This window comes from Micromys minutus (genome assembly GCF_963924665.1).
Source record: "Micromys minutus genome assembly, chromosome: 10".
NCBI classification, from domain to species: domain Eukaryota; kingdom Metazoa; phylum Chordata; class Mammalia; order Rodentia; family Muridae; genus Micromys; species Micromys minutus.
In genome coordinates, this window is record NC_137979.1 from 44,703,630 (window position 1) to 44,714,852 (window position 11,223).

The 11,223-nt window shown below is 43.6% G+C and overlaps 1 pseudogene across 1 annotated transcript; it reads left to right on the forward strand.

The window, feature by feature from the left end:
• Nucleotides 1-4,696: 4,696 nt before the first annotated feature.
• LOC308425582 (ribosome biogenesis protein NSA2 homolog) lies at nt 4,697-5,476 on the forward strand (annotated as a pseudogene). Its single transcript has one exon. The product of its transcript is annotated as a ribosome biogenesis protein NSA2 homolog (transcript).
• The last annotated feature ends 5,747 nt before the right edge of the window (nt 5,477-11,223 follow it).

An 11,223-nucleotide genomic window follows, 5' to 3' on the forward strand; every position in this document is an offset into this window, starting at 1 on the left:
GTCAAAGGCTTTCAGTTTGATCTAGAGGATCCATGAAAGAAAGCTGCCACGCTGTATGTACATGGAATGCTATCACTTGGAGGCAGAGAAAAGTAGGTCACTGGAGAAAAGTAGGTCACTGGGGCTCTACTGCTAGTTATCGAAAGGTCCGGGCAAGTAAAAGATCCTCTCTAACCCACATCAGCCCTCCCAAAAGGTAGGTTGTGTCAGGAGAAGAATGCTAAGGTTGTCCTTAGTCTCTACACACATGGCATGGTACACAGAAATAGAAGCAGGCAAACACCTGTATACAGAAAGTAAGTTAAAACTTTTGTTTTAATTTTTTTTCTGTTTAAATTATGCTGAAAGGGCACTGTTCCTTTTAATTGTTTCTCTTATCTTTTTTTTTTTTCTTCTGTTTTTGTTTTTTGAGATAGGGTTTCTCTCCATAGTCCTGGCTGTCCTGAAACTTGCTCTGTAGACCAGGCTGCCCTCAAACTCAAGAGATCTGACTGCCTCTACTTTCAAGCATAGAGATTAAAAGTGTGTGCCACCACTGACTGGCTTCTTTTCTTGTGTGTGTGTGTGTGTGTGTGTGTGTGTGTGTGAGAGAGAGAGAGAGAGAGGGTCTTGAGCCACATGATTCACCTTGTACTCTCTGTGACAGAGGGTAGCTTTGAACTTGTAATTCTTTTGCCTCCACTTCCCAAGCAATGGGATTACAGCTGTTCTCCACTCTGCCCATCTAGGATCCATCTTTAAACGTTTATTTCATTTTTAATAGTGTTCAATAGTGTCCAGTGTGGTATCTTATGCTCTTAATCCCAGCATTTGGAAGGCGAATTTCTTTGAGTTTGAGGCCAACTAGGTCCACACAGGGCATTAGTTTGAGGACAGCCATGTGTCTCAGGGTTTTATTGCTGTGAAGAGACACCATGACCAAGGTAACCTTTGTAAAGGCAAACATTTAATTGGGGCTGCCTTACAGTTTCAGAGGTTCAGCCCATTATCATCACGGTGGGAAGTATGGCAGCATGCAGGCAGACATAGTGCTAGAGGGTCTGAGAGCTCTACATCTTGATTTGAATGCATCAGGAGACCATGTGTCACACTGGGTGTAGTGTGAGCATAGGTGACCTAAAAGCTCACCCCCACATGACACACTTCCTCTAACAAGGCCACACCTACTTCAACAAGGCCACTCCTCCTAATAATGCCACTCCCCATGGCCAAACGTTGAAACATGTGTCTACAGGGGCCAAACCTACTCAGTCCACCACATTATGGCTACAAAAAGAGGCTGACTCAATAAACAACACCAAAAAGAGTATGTCATCTCCAAAATGGTGTGCTACATAAGCCTTTACTTGCTATTAAACCTGAAGAGCTGAATGTAGAAGTTAGTGTTTGGTTCTTCCTCCCAGCCCTGTGATCCCTGGATTAAGACTCAGACTTAAAATTTATTTATAAATATCTTGGCCACATAGCTCAGCCTTTCTCTTACTAGATAGTAACTTCAATTAACCCATTTTTTTCTAACCTATATTCTGCCTGTGCTCAAGTACCATGTGTCCAACTTCTCACATCTTCCCATTCCTCAACCTATCCCAGAATTCTTCCTGTCTCCTGGATGTCCCATCTACCTTTTCCTATGGGCCATAGGTTTTTGTTTAATTGGCAGGTGATACATTCATACAATACACACAATATTCTTCCTATAGCCAAGTTTGGTCCCCAGAACCCAGGTTGTAGCAGAGAAGTCACTGCTGCTAGATTTCCTGTAACCACTGCACACATGTAATGACACTAGGCATTCACATGTGCATGACCTCATATACATACACATGAGAAGTAAATAAACATTGTGAAAGTGTATCATTTGATGCCTATTATTATAAGAAAGAAAGACGGCTGAAGGAGCAGCTTGGTGGTGGAGCTCTTTACTAGCATGTGAGAGGCTCTGGGTTCAGTCCTCAGCAACATGTTTATAAACGCACACCATATACTCACACACCACACATATCAAAACACAGTAACAACAACCACCAAACAAAAGCCCTACCAGAATGAGGAGACATCATAGGTCTTTAAATTATTCTGGGGAGTATAAAAAGGTGCAATTGATATAAAAAACAATATAGTAGCTGTTTAGAAAATTAATATAAAATTCCATGTGTTTCTGTTGTGTGACTAAACTTTTCCTGGGAAGACTAAACATATATGTCTACTCACCACAGGTAGGGAACCCATGACAAACCAAAGTACAGACACCATCCAAGTCCAGCTTGATGAACCAAGGAGTTTTATTGGGGTTACTTACAGAAGCAGAAATGACTCAAAGACAGCGCATCACTAAAGCCTACCCCAGTACAGGTGACAACTCACAAAGCCAGGAACCTGGGACTCACTGCACATCCTTGAAGAGTGTTCTTTCCAGGTATCTCCATTGGTCTGAACCTCTTTTAGGGAGCTTAGCTGATTTCTGCTTCTTCCAAACAGCTAGCTGGTCTTTTAAGGCCTAGGTAGAATGTTAAGGCCTAGTTACCTGTTACCTGGCTAGCCTGCCATTTTGTGCTGTTACTAATATTATAAGAAAGCTCTCTCATAGGTTGTTTCTGCTGGTCCAAGAACAATTTATCTCATGTTCAAGACGATTATATCTTGTGTTATGTTCTGTGCTCTTAAAAACCAGTCACAATAGAAAAGTCAGTTAGAACTGCTTTGTGTAGTCACCCACAGTAAGCTGGGACCCGAACCAACCACCCATGTGTACTTCCTAAACTGCTGGATGAACTTTTATGGGTTTGGCCTTTATAACTTGCCTCTGGGATGGACCCCACCATAAGAACAACACTGCACCTATGTGAAATAAGACTTCCATTTTCAGTAGGGGGTCGAGTAAGTTTAAGTCCCCAAGACCTCTCTGGGAACGGACATACTACTTGGCAGAAAGACACATATACATGGGTTACTCCTGGATGTCAAATTAAGACCTAAATATTAAGCAAGGCAAGTTCCATTCAGGTTGGCAAGTTCAGATGTGAGTGTTAGGCAAGTGAAGTCCCCTGCCACAGCTGAATACCCCAACCAATGGGAGGAGGATAAATGTACAACAAAGACATGTTCCTAAGGAAACCCCAACTCCTAAATCCTGGTTGGTGGAATAACTTAGCACAGATGTTTGCAGATTTTAGGCTTAAAAGCTCTATAGGATTCTAATTGGGTATGGGAATTCAGCTCCTGAATCTGTATTGTGGCCCCAGTCTATCAGTGCTGGGGTGTGTATGCTCAATAAACTATTCCTGTTTGCCTGAGACCAGTGTTCATGTGGTTTGTGAGGTGACTCCTGGACTTCTGGACCCCTGGACCTTGACCGTCTGTTTGAGAGTCTTGAGCTTGGCTCTGTAAAGAGGGACCCTCAACTTGGGAGGGGGCCAGTGAATCTAGTCAGTTTCAGGCACTTCCTGAAGCTATCCTGAGTTGTTTGCTTTCCTGATTAAGGAGCTTCTTGCAGGATGGAATGTTTAGGAAATATTTTCACAACAGCATCATGTGATCCAGCAATTTTACTTGCAGGCCTTTTACCAAAAGATAGCAGGTAGGCTGGGTCTGGTGGTGCAACCTCTAATACTAGTTACTGGGGAGGATGAAGCAGGATTGTAAAGTTAAGGCTTGTCTAGCTATAGAATTAACTCAAGACCGGTCCTAGGCAACTTAGTGAGCTCCTATCTGAAGAAAAGAGTAAGAGGGCTTGGGAGGTGTCTAAGTGGGTTGAGTAGCTAAGCGTGAGGTCCTGCTTCCACCCCCCTGTATCACACACGTGATAATAAAGAAGGGGAAACAGGATTCACATCCTGGCTTTACTCTCTCGGGTTTTTTTTTGTTTTTTGTTTTTTTTTGTTTTTTGTTTTTTTTACCAGTATTGTTTCAGCCAGCATGTGGAAGCAATTCCAGTGCTCAGGAGGCTGAGTGGATGAAGCAATCTGGAGGTGGCTGAGGATGGAACTCAGTCAGTGGACCAACAATGGTCTATGGTTGTGGTCCCAACAAATAGGAGGTAGATCAGAACAAAGAAGGTGTTAGATTCCCTCGGGGCTGGAATTAAAGACAGCTGTGAGCTGCTCTGTGAGTGCTGAGAATTGAACCCAGGTTTTTTTCTCTCTCTCTCTTTTTTCTTTTTCTTTTTGAAAGAGCAGCCAAGGCTCCAAAGCACTGAGTTATATCTCTAGCCCTGAACTTATATTTTCAGTTTGCAGTGGATTTAGCAATATGTAGCACCATCATAGTCAATAAGGCCATATATTAACAACAAATAAATAAATAAATAAATAAACACGAGTGTGTAGAATCAGGAACTGTCATTTAGAACCTTAGAATATAGTATTATGCTGGGCACTAGTCTAGTATTATACATATATATAAACTAACACACATATATAGCAATAATATTATAACTGAGCATATTTTGTTATAATTTTAATGTGATAGTAATCTCAACACTCAGGAGGCAGAGGCATATCTCTGAATTCAAGGCCAGCCTGGTCTAAATTGAGTCCCAGGATAGCCAGGGCTAAGCAGAGAAACTCTGTCTCAAATCAAACAAAGAAAAAGATTAAGAGAGATTAGGAGAGGAGGAGGCTCGTGGGCCAGTGACACCCAGAAATTAAAAGTTTTTGGAACCCGGGAGGTCTCAGACTGCTCTTCCGCGGCTGTCATCATGCCACAGAATGAATATATTGAATTGCACCGCAAACGATATGGATATCGTTTGGACTACCATGAGAAAAAGAGAAAGAAAGAAGGTCGGGAGGCCCATGAACGCTCAAAGAAAGCAAAAAAAGATTGGCCTGAAAGCTAAGCTCTACCATAAACAGCGCCATGCAGAGAAGATACAAATGAAAAAGACTATTGAGATGCATGAAAAGAGAAACACCAAGCAGAAGGATGAGGAGAAGACTCCACAGGGAGCAGACCCTCTATCTGCTGGACAGAGAGGGGCAGTCAAGAGCAAAAGTACTTTCCAACATGATTAAGCAGAAACGAAAAGAAAAGGCAGGAAAATGGGAGGTTCCTCTACCCAAAGTTCGTGCCCAAGGAGAAACAGAAGTATTGAAAGTTATTCGAACAGGAAAAAGAAAAAAGAAGGCATGGAAGAGAATGGTTACTAAAGTCTGCTTTGTTGGTGATGGTTTTACAAGAAAAACACCTAAACATGAGAGGTTCATTAGACCAATGGGTCTGCGTTTCAAAAAAAGCCCATGTTACACACCCTGAGCTGAAAGCTACCTTTTGTCTGCCTATACTTGGTGTGAAAAAGAATCCATCATCCCCACTGTATACAACCCTGGGTGTGATCACCAAAGGCACAGTTATTGAAGTGAATGTGAGCGAGTTGGGCCTTGTGACACAAGGAGACAAGGTGATTTGGGGAAAGTACGCCCAAGTTACCAACAATCCTGAAAATGATGGGTGCATAAATGCAGTCCTGCTGGTTTGACAGTGATGTCATACAAGTCATTCCACTCACTACCGAAGACTACACAGTCAGGAAAACACCGCCGCTGTGACCTTTTTGAACTACCAAGCAGCCTTACACCATGTGCAGTTATCAAGTATTTATTAAATTGTAAAGGAAAATAAAACACTGTCCAATTTAAAAAAAAAAAAAAAGAGAGAGAGAGAGATTAATGTTTTTCTGCACTTCATGTCAGGGTCTTCAAACTCGCTCCCAAGCTCAAGTGTTTATCTATCAGGAAAATATTTCAACTATGTTCTGTTGTATATTACCATAAATGGAAGAGATAGGAAAGGGCCAGGAAGTATTTGGGGATATTTTTAAATGAACGTCATCATAAGCTGAAAGGCGGCAATAAATGAAAATATGAAAACAGGCAGGCCAGTGACAGCTGTCTGGGAATTCAGAGGCAGTGGGACAAAGAACCCAGCAGTGAGTGGGCACTGGGTGTCGCCTGCTTTCCCAAGCTCCTCCCTGACTTCCTTTGAATTCTTTCTCAACATACATTTTTAAAAAATGAAGGGTCTGGATTTTTATAACTTTCTATTTCACATCAAGTTCCAGGCAGCTAAACAAGATACTGAGGTAATGAGAATTCAGGAGCCAAACTTGCAGCCTGTCCATCTGTCTGCCCGTCTATCTGTCCATCCATGAATCCATCCATGCATGCATCCATCATCCATCCACCCATCATCCATCCATCTATCCATCTATCATCCATCCATCTATCATCCATCTATCATCCATCCATTCATCCATCCGTCCGTCCATCCATCTTTCCACCCATCCATCTTATATCTTAGCACTATGGTGGTAATTCTGGAAGGAAAGAACTTTTTTTTTGTCAGTTAGTTAGTTTGTTCTTGGAGACAGGGTTTCGTTATGTAGCCTTAGCTGCCTGCATCTCCATATGTATACTTTATTGACCCTAAATTCACAAGTCCCTCCTGTCTCTGCACTCAGAGTATTACAGGCACGTGCCATGATTTCAGGTAGTTTTATTTTAAAAAGTATGGACCACAGGAACTGGGTGTGGTATGTAGAGAGACAAACTAAAACCCTTTGAGACAACTATCTGGGTATGACCGTTAAAGGGGTAGCATAGGCTCAGGACACCCCAGGACCAAGTTCTCAGCACAAAGGAGGTTTATTTGCCCCAGAAGGACAAAGACCAGGGAATAACAGACACAGACAAGAGACAGAGGACTCAAGGGAAAAGGGAAAGGGAACAGAGGAAGGGGAAGAAGTATTTGCTGGGGGTGGGGAGTTATAATGAGAGGACCAAGACAATGGCTGTGAAGGACTGTATCTGGATAGAAAGGAGACAGATGTGGCCATTAGTTAACCAGCACTTTATAAAAGGTATAATCCGTGTTAGGATGAGTTGTTTAATTGTGCATGTTAGTTTGGTGAGCCAAAGGGGCCTTTTGATTGTTGGACTTCAATCCTGAGATAGAGCCAGTCAGCCTCAGGAGGAGGAAGTGGCCAAATAAGGGAATAGACCTGGGTGGCTAGCTTTAGGAATGTAATCTAATGGTTTCTTAGCAAGGCAGAGGGGATGGGGAGAAAGGCAAGGCCTGCAAGAGCCATGTTACCATGCTCAGACTGTCTGGGGTCCCTTCAGTGGCACCTGCCTGTAATCTCAGCATTTGGAAGGTGGAGGCAGGAGCAGTCAGAATCAAAGATCAGGCTCTGTTACACAGTGAGTTCAAGACCATGTAAGATTGTCTCAAAAGACAAAACCAAACCAAGGGTCTGGGGAGAGGGCTGAAAGGGAAAAACACTTGTTATATACACATGAGATCCTCAGTTTGGGTTTCCAGCATTCATAGAAGATGCCTGGCCTAACTGGCTGACCAGGCTAGCCTAGGTTCACTGAGAGACCCTGTCTCAGAAAATGAGTTGGACAGCAAGAGAAGGCCCCTGACCTTGACCTCTGTTCTCCACAAGTGTGTGCACAGGAGCACACATTTGTATACCTATGGGACATGCCCCCCAAATAAAACAAAACAGACATCCACAAAATGACCAGTATAATTAAAAATTAACAGAAGGCCTGAACAGACACTCACCTCATTAAAGAAGATACCCAAATGGCAAATAAACATGAAAAAATGCTCTATATCATATGTTATAAAATTTTTTTAATTTAAGGCACTTTTTCAGTTCAAGCCATTCCTGTTTTACAAGCATAAGGATCTGAGTTAGGACCCTCAGAATCCCCTCAAAAAACCTAGTGCTGGGGGGATGGGAGGTTAGAGAAAAGAAAGGTGAGTCCCTGAAGTTCATCATCCCCACAGCCTGGCCCAAACCATAAACTTCAAATTCAATGAGATACCCATTGTGTTTTATAAAAAAGAAAAAGAAACCAGGGATATGTTTGGTGGAGTTTTGGTATGGTTTGGGGGAAGGGGTGCCTCTGCCGGCCCATGCTAAGGCATTCTTCCCCCTGGGGGACCAGCCACATGATGGTATAATATAGAATCGAGTTGATTTAGGGCTTGAGGAGGGGAGTTGAGGGAGTAGAAACAGAGAGAGAGAGAGAGAGAGAGAGAGAGAGAGAGAGAGAGAGAGAGAGAGAGAGAGAGAGAGAGAAGAGGATTAGATCAGACCAGTCATGAGGACATGAAGAGAGAGGGAGGGGGAATGGGAAGAGAGAAAGGGGATAAGAGGGGAAGAGAGAAAGAGAAAGAGCAAGAGAGAGAGGACGGGGCAAGTAGCTCCTCTCATAGTGAGTCAGGCACACCTGGCTGGTGGGGCAAGGCCTAGAAGGAATGCCAACAGTACCCTCTCTCAAAAAAAAAAAAAAAAAGATGGAAAGCTATGGAGGAAAAGACCCATTGTTGACATGAATTCTCTATGAGCACACGAGTGCGCACACGTGTACACACACAAGCCCATCAACAAATACCCCTCAACACACACACAGACACACCGGCACAGACACACAGAGAGATTGTGCACAACAAATTTATACAATATAATACATATGCACATACACTCTCTCTCTCTCTCTCTCTCTCTCACATACACACACACACACACACACACACACAGAGAGAGAGAGAGAGAGAGAGAGAGAGAGAGAGAACAGCAAATTAATACAATGTGATACAATTCTACACCTACTAAACTGACCAAAATCCCCAAATCTCAAACACTGACAACACAAAAGGCCTGAGGACATGGAAACAGCGAGAGGGTCTTCTGGTGCTGTGGGAATACAGGTAGTCCAGGCACTTTGGAAGACAGTTTGTCTCCTCTTCCTCTCTCTCTCTCTCTCTCTCTCTCTCTCTCTCTCTCTCTCTTTCTCTCTCTCTCTCTCTCACTTTCCCTCCCTCCCTCCTCTCAGTCTTCCTTCCACCCCTCTCTCCCTCACTCCCTCCCTCTCCCCTCTCTCTTTCTCTTTCTTCTTTCCTTTCTTCCTTCTTTTACCCTCCCCTCCTCTATTTGAGACAGTCTTCCTATGCAGCCCAGACTGGTCTGGAACTCCAGATTCCTTTGTCCTAGTTTCCTGAGGAAACAGAAAAATAAATTTTAAAAAAGGAGAAAAGGAAGCAGAAGGGCATCTCAGAAATCCTTATTGGTTCGAAGGCTGAATTTCACAATGTAGCCCACGCTAGCCTGCCACTCCCAATCCTCTTTCTTCCATTTCCCAAGTGGGCTGTACCACTAAGCCAAGCTCCAGAAACCTTCTAATGACCATTTAAAGATGGGTGTGGTGTGGCTCGCCTGTAATATCACTGCTTGAGAAATTGGGGCAAGAGGGTAGCTGTGAGTTTAAGATCAGTCTGGTCTATGTTATGAAACGTTATATTGGAACAACAATATAGACTTTAAACAGTTTTCTTCTGTTCTTGTGAATGATTAAAACATATTCCCTGAGTCAATCTGGCAGGGTAGTTGCTGCAAGACACACCAGACAAGTATAAAAAAATATCTCAGCATGGGAAAAACTGCTAAAATATTAATTTCCAGATGGGCAAAGTTCAGGCCTGACTCATTTGAAACAAGTTCCAAACTAGAAACTCTGTAAAATGGAAAACCCAGAAAACGATTCTTATTAATTGGCTGAAACCACTAAGTAAACAAGCCACACTCTCAGGGAATGTGGTTAGTGACAACAGCTCAGAACTGTGTGCGGCATGCTGTCCAGCAGGTGGCGGAAGAGAGCTGTATAAGAATCAGGTTCTCCTGATAGGGTGTGTGATCCAAAGGGCAGAAAACTGGCAACCTCTGCGCTGACTCAGATACACAGCATCCTTGATTTACGGAGGAAACAGCCCTGGAGAGAGATTGTCTGGTTTTGTTTTAATTGTAGCTGTTTTTGAGATAAAGTCTTACTGAGAAGCCCTAGCTAGCCCGCGACTCATCTATCTTTTATGTGTTTGGTTTTTGGAGACAGGGTTTCCCTGTGTAGCCCTGGCTTTCCTGGAACTCATTCTGTAGACCAGGTTAGATTCAACTCACAGAAATCTGCCTCTCTCTGCCTCCCCAGTGCTGGGACTAAAGGCATGCACCCCTATCGTGCTGTTTGTTTTTGATACAGCAGCTCTCAATGGCCGGGGCTGTAGTTACACACTTTGTGAGCTGCCCTGTGTGGGTGCTGGGATTTGTTAATTTGTCAACTATTAATCTATAGCACACAACAGGAAGCATGGGACCCGATATTTGCACATGTCCTTAAGTCCGTATAATGTCTTTGTTTCAGCTTGTTTTGGTCCTTTGGTATTGTCTTGTAATCCTGCTGGGTGCAAAGACAGTTATCTAAAGGGTTTTGTGCTTGGTTTGTGCTGGCAAAGAACTCAAGGCCTTGCCAGGGCTACCCAAAGTACCACTTAGCTCTACCAAAGCCCAAAGGTCTCGATTTGAGGCCCATGTTTGTGACTATGTGGGTCAACCCCGCATCTCTCAGAGGTCCCATGATAACAAGCCCTACTCACTTTCTAAAATAAGAGCATAGATATTTGGTACTTTAGCCTAGAAATGTCTTCTTTGTTACAGATGACAGGTCATTTTATCTGATTGTGTTTTATGTACCGTTGGAAAAAACCCAGAGAAAGCAAACGGGCTGAGCGCTGCCAGAGACAAAGTGGCTCAGTTTGTAGGTGCTAGGGAGTGTTTTAGAGGTTCTCACGGAGCGCTGGGGGAAGACGGGTTCTCTGGTAGCCAGGGAGCACGTAAGGAAGTTTGTTTAATATGCACAGAGTTGCTGGCTCCTGGGTTTGAAAATGTCTTTTCAGATTGTTGTATTCACTTAGACCTTTGTGAGTCTGTGACTCTAGTGCTGGGCATCTGATGTCCTCCTAAGTCACCAGGCACACACATTAGATAAGTGGATGGATGGATGGATGGATGGACAGACAGATGGACGGACAGACAAATGGATGGGTGGATAAATACGCAGTAACAGGTTGGTGGTATACATCTTTAACTCCAATACTCAGAAGGCAGAGGCAGGAGGATCTCTGTGAGTTCAAGGCCAGCCTAGGCTACATAGTGAAGCCCTGACTCAACAACAAACAGATAAAACAACAACAGAAACACAAAAGGAAACAAACACAGCAACAGAAGGACAGCAGGTATACTGAACGGCGCATGAAAAGATGTGCGCAAAGGCTGCCCGTGTGATACCCGACTGTCCTCTCTGCATTCCAGGGGGAAATGGGGCAGGAGTTCCAGCCTGGGCTGCACAGCCTTGCCTGAGGGAAGGAACAGTTTTAAAAACA